Source organism: Halichoerus grypus, chromosome 3 (assembly GCF_964656455.1).
Source record: "Halichoerus grypus chromosome 3, mHalGry1.hap1.1, whole genome shotgun sequence".
Taxonomy (NCBI): domain Eukaryota; kingdom Metazoa; phylum Chordata; class Mammalia; order Carnivora; family Phocidae; genus Halichoerus; species Halichoerus grypus.
The window spans coordinates 120,725,019-120,730,705 of NC_135714.1; the positions used below are offsets into that span (position 1 = coordinate 120,725,019).

The 5,687-nt window shown below is 47.7% G+C and overlaps 1 pseudogene; it reads right to left on the bottom strand.

Annotated features, from left to right (window-relative positions):
- Positions 1–2,488: 2,488 nt before the first annotated feature.
- Positions 2,489–4,570, bottom strand: LOC118543850 (forkhead box protein K2 pseudogene; annotated as a pseudogene).
- Positions 4,571–5,687: the final 1,117 nt, after the last annotated feature.

Sequence of the window (5,687 nt, forward strand, 5' to 3'; positions counted from 1 at the left end):
TTTTATCCTATAAAATCTTTCTCAGCATATGCATATTAGTTGTGGTGGTTTTATGTTATTATTTTCTGTAACATACTACATCCTTTTGACTCATAAATTTGGCTCTTTCTTCATTTGGGGAAAATTTTCTTCTGTAACATCTTTTAATGTCTTTTTAATTTCATGTACTATTTCATATTTCAGGGGCACCCTTTATCAGTTTGTTGAAATGCTGGTGTTTGCCCTCCTGCTATCATTTTTGTTTTAAATACTTCCCTATCTTTGCTTCCTCTGTATTTGGTCTATAATCTTCTCAAAACTATCCCCCACATATTTTTTATTATTTTTCTCTCATTTTCCTTCCTACCTGCTTCATATTTATTTATTGTTTCCTAGCTGTTTGTGGTCTTCAACTTTTTTCATTGCCTTTTCCTTTAAAATTTTTTATTGTGTTATTTGTTTTTCCTCTGACATCTTACTTCATAGATAATTTTCTTTATTTTCTGTCATAATGCAAAGTCTAAACGTCTAATTTCTTGGAGTATGCTTATTCTAGAAAAATCTTTTAAACTTGTTCCATTTTTTAATTTTTTTCCTGCTCAAGTATTTTTGTGTTGTTGATGAGCCTTTTATATTTATGCTTTTCATTTTTGAAAGGGGATGGTGCTGTCTAGTCCTTTTCATTGCCCTAAATGGGTTGGGTGGTTCCTATTTTGCTCCCTTCTGTTTTCACCTGGGTCCTCTTTGCACCCTCATCTTATAATGTGAGCTTGAGGCAAGGTGTAATGTGTAATGATGCCTTCTGTTTCTGAGGGGATAGTTGCTAGAAAGAACACTTACACCTATAAGGGACCTCAATTTTATGTTTCTGTTTCTTTCTTCATGGTTATTATTATTATTATTATTTTTGAAAAGGGTATGCAGTATAAGACTGAATCTTTTTTTCACATGAGGTAGGACAGTTCTGTCGTTTTAAACACACACAACACTTAGGAGGCTTGTTTTACTTAGAGTGGAAAATTATGCCAGGAACAAAGTCAACAAAAAGAAACAAACCACAGGGACCCCTGTGGTGGCTCAGTCCGTTAAGCATCTGCCTTCAGCGCAGATCATGATCCCAGGGTCCTGGGATCCAGTCCCGCATCTGGCTTCTTGCTCAGCGGGAAGCCTGCTTCTCCCTCTCCCTGCTGCTCTGCTGCTTGTGCACTCTCTCTCTCTGTCTCTCTGACAAATAAATAAATAAAATCTAAAAAAAAAAATACAGTAAGAATACTTAAAAAAAAAAAGAAAAAAGAAACCACAAAAAGTAGCAGGAAAGAACCAATTAAGTGCAGCTCCAAGAATCCAGCTGTTCTTTGGGTCATGGTTACATGCAGCCCGATGTGGGCGTCTGTGAGTCCGCCCTGCATACTGAGCTGGAGGTGCACGACATGCATCAGGCGCCTGCTCTAACATGGAGCACCTGCAGATATCCTCAAGTAGCTCCATCTGAACTTTAACAGGACAAACAAAAGGAGATCATTCCATAGGCTGAAAACAAACAACAAAAACAAAACGACACTGTTTCTTTTCCCCCCAAACGAAATCAACATGAAAGGTCCTAGGAGATTCCAAAATTTCCAGAGTAGAAACGGAATGATCTGAAATGTCAAAGACCCCATTATTTTGTAAAGAAAGTATACCTCAAAATATTCCACTTCCCCACGAGAACAAGATACTGCCTTATCTACCAGTGCCAACGCCAAGGGCCTGGGGAGGGCAGCGGGGAGGGCTCCCGCCCTGTCCCTGCAGCTCTGCCTGCCCCAGGCACCGCCCTCACGAGGACCACGAGTCTCTGCTCTGGGTTACAGCTGAGCTCAGAATGGGGAGGCGCTTCTGGAACCAGGCTTTGTTGCAGGTGGTTTTGTTCAGGTGTGATTTCTTTCTTTGAGTTTGAAGGCCATCTGCATTTTTGTGTTTTCAGTGCTGAGGTGAAGTCCAACCGCAGGGCCCTCTACCCTCCGAGACAACATGCTTCCAGCATAGGTGAGAGACAGTGTCTCCTTTTGGCACCAGAGAGTAATATACAAGTAAGAAAAACTGTCCTGATAAACAGTTACAGAGGAGCTGGAGGCAAGGACAGTGATAAATAGGTTACACATTAGAAGCCCCGGGGGCAAAACATCCTGACTTTGCAGCTTCCAAGACCCTGGGGCTAACAGACCAAGAACCACTCGTGCAGAGCCTGCCTCCCCTCTTACCCCTCTGCTCTGGGGTAACCCCTAGACTCATTACAATGCATTTGCATTGCGGTTTTAGTCCCCCAAGGAGGTTCCCATAGAAACCTTGTAGGTTTCTCCCAACCTGTGGGAGGAGTTCCCCAAATGATTGGAAGCAGCCTCTATCAGAGACTACCCTGTCCATGATCCAAGACTCCCCCCCCCCCCATAAAAAGAAAGTACCCCTGTAGCCTCAGGGCGGTTGCAACCTCTGGGCCTGCCCACTCTTTCTTCTTGAGAGTGTACTGTCCTTAAGAAACTGCTTTGTGCTTGCTACCTTCCTTCTGGCTGTCTTTCTTTGAGCGTGGATCCCCATGTAAATCTTTTCGTGGGGAATCCAAGAACTGCAACCTCCATTCACACAGCGCAGGTTCTCCTGGTGGTAATAGTCCCAGTCGCTCGTTTGGGACGTCCTTCTCCCTGCTGGCCACCGGCTGTGGTCCACACTCAGGGCGAGGAAGATGCTCGTGCTGTCTTCCGTCTTGAACTGTCTCTGCTCTGACCGCTCTGACTGGTCGCCCTTCTCGTGCTCTGTGGGCAAAGAGGCCGACACCGACGCATGTGTTGCCAGCTTGCGCAGAGGACTCACGACTGCATTGTTCACCTGGTCGCGGCCGGCAGCCGGGATTGGCACCGTGTGAGTCCCGTTTTGTGTTAGGGTTTTTTTGAGCAACCGGTACCTGACCTGGAGGTACCTGTTATACTATGGTGACTGTCTGGACAAGGGGTGGTCTGTGACGTCTGAGTGGTCCGGCCAGCAGTGCCTAGTGTGGCACGGCTAATTGCAGGAATAGGCTCTACATTCACCTTTACTTCTTTGTGATCTCCATTCTCTTGCAGCTGTGCCTTAGGAGGGGCCAGCACGGCCCCCTGAGTGACCACTGCCTGGCCGGCGACAGTGTATGTGTTTGCTGGGGCCAGGGTGGCCCTGCTGGTGATAGACACCGCTGGGATCTGATGGATGACGTGCACTTCCTGCACAACAAGCTGCCGGGAGGCCGAGGTGGTCACGGGGCTGTGACTGTGTAGGTGACAGGCCTGATGGTTGGTGGCAGCTGCTGCTACATGGCAATTAAAACGGGCCAGCTAGACAGCCTGGTGTGCTCTGGGCAGATGGGGCTTCTTGGATGACAGCCAGTTTGGACTGTGAGGTGCCAGGCTCAGGCTCCGGGGGCGGGGGGGCGGTGAACCTTCTCTTAAGAGGCTCTTGGGGGTCTGGGGACCGCTGCAGTGAGCAGACAGCACTCCAGTGTGATTGAGAGAGGCTGGGGCCCTTCTAGATGAGAGAGGTCCCGGGGCGGGGGGGGGGGGGGGGGGGTTGAAACAAGGCCACGCCCCTAGGCCGTCTTTATCCTAGAAGCCTGCTCTATTAATTTGCTTTCGGAGGTAGGATCTATCCTCCGGAATAAGCCTTTGCCTGGTTCTTCCTGGGAACCTGGTATTTTGATGAAATAACGATTCGGAGAGATTGCAGCAAATTGAATTCTGCCAGTCCTTGTCCACAGTCCTGTAGTATGGATAATTTTTAGTGATGAATAAATTCTATTTAGGGTGAGTTGTTTATCAGGAACCATTGTAATTGCTTGTACGATCAACTGTGCAGAGGAATAAGGTGGCTTTGAATCCTCTTCTGGGCTGTCTCCACCAGAAGCTTCCTTTTCATTTTCTGGCTGCAAGTTGGCGGCCATTAAATTGAGGTCAGCTGGTATCACACAGCCCATTTTGTACCCCGAAGGGCCTGCTCCCCGGGGGCTGGATGAGCAGGCATTTGCAGCACTGACGCCTTGCGTGGGGGAGGGAAGGGGACTGATGAAGCAGGCCATGGTGTCTGGAATGTTGATGGTCAGGGGCAAGATGTGGGCAGGCATGGCTTCACCCCGGAGTCTCCTGCTACTCCCTCTTCTCGTTGGACAGGGCAGTGAACGTGATCTTGATGTTTGTCTGGGAACCTGAACGCGCATGCGCGGGAGCTGCAGCGGCAGGCGCTGACGCCTCCGGAACACGCTGAGCTCCAATGCGCCACTCTTGCTGAGGCAGCGCGGGAAGCGGCCTGGGGCGTGAGGCTGTCGTGGCGCAGCGAGATGAAGCTCGAGTGGCCCATGTTCACATCCACTGGGCCCTGCAACCAAGTGGCGCCCGGTGATCACCGAGTGCGTCTTCATCAGGTACTGGAACTCGTGGCCCTGGAGGCACGCCAGGTCCCAGTAGTGGGGCGGGACCCGCCAGGGGCCTGCGAGTGTCCCTGCAGCCTTCCATGGCGGCCATGGAGCTGAGGGACGCATGAGGATGCCTGGTGAGCAGCAAGTGAAGGCTTCTCCATAGTATTGATTCATTGACTGATTCATAGATTTATTTATTTATTTTAGAGAGAGAGAGAGCATAGAGGGAGGGGCAGTGGAAGAGGGAGAGAGAGTCTTAAGCCGACTCAGCGCTGAGTGTGGGGCCGGGTGGGGTTGAATCTCACCACCCTAAGATCAGGACCTGAGTGGAAACCAAGAGTCCGAGGCTTAACCAACTGCGCGACCCAGGCGCCCCTTTCCATAGTTATTATGAAGGACATATCTGGGGGGTATTCCTCTATGGTGAAGGGCGCTTTCAGTTTGAGAATGCTCCTCCACCTCAGGGGGAGTGTATATGTTGGATGAGTTTGGTGGTCCTCTGGCTTCCAGGAATCACTCTTTAATCCGAGGCAGTGAAGAGTGTTTAGAAGAACAGCCCATATTTCTGCCCCTATACTATTGAGTTGAGTTTGTTCTAAGTTAGGGGTATCAGTGAAGGTTCCATGAATTTCTTTTTTCCCCTCTGCTGTCCTTTTCCCCAGTTGTCAGGAGAAGTCATCACTGTGTTAGTTCTGGGAGCCCTAATTGTTCTGTTTCTGGAAGGAACTTTTAAAGGATTGTTTGAGTTAAGCTTCCTTTACTTGTTTCACAACTGATGATAGGTTCTTTCTTTATTCTTTTTCTTTTTGGAGGATAGTGTCATGTTATATGTTTTATGTCTCTCTGCCATCTTTCTCTGTAAGTTGCTTGCGTGTGTTTAATCTCCTTGAAAAGTTCTCATAAAACTTGCTTTTGTGGCTAGTTTAAAAACCCTCCACTATTGTAGTCTTCATGATGTCTGTCCTATTCATATGACACCTATCCTATGCCTCAGAGGAAGTGAAATTGTGTGTGGTCATGGTTAAGATCTTTGAGGGAATTCTCCAGGCAGCTTGTATCATTTCTTTTAAAAATGTATTTTCCTCTTTGACCCAGAATATACTGAAAAGTAATTTTATAGAAGATTCATTTCTGTCTTTCTGAATTTGTTCAATTTAAAGATGATTTTTTTCCCCTCTGATATAAAACAAGGAACCTGGCTGGGGGTGTCTAGCAAGTAGTGTCCTGAAGTATATGAATTTGTTTCCTGGGGCTGCTGGTAACAAATTGCCACAAACCAAGTAGCCTGAAA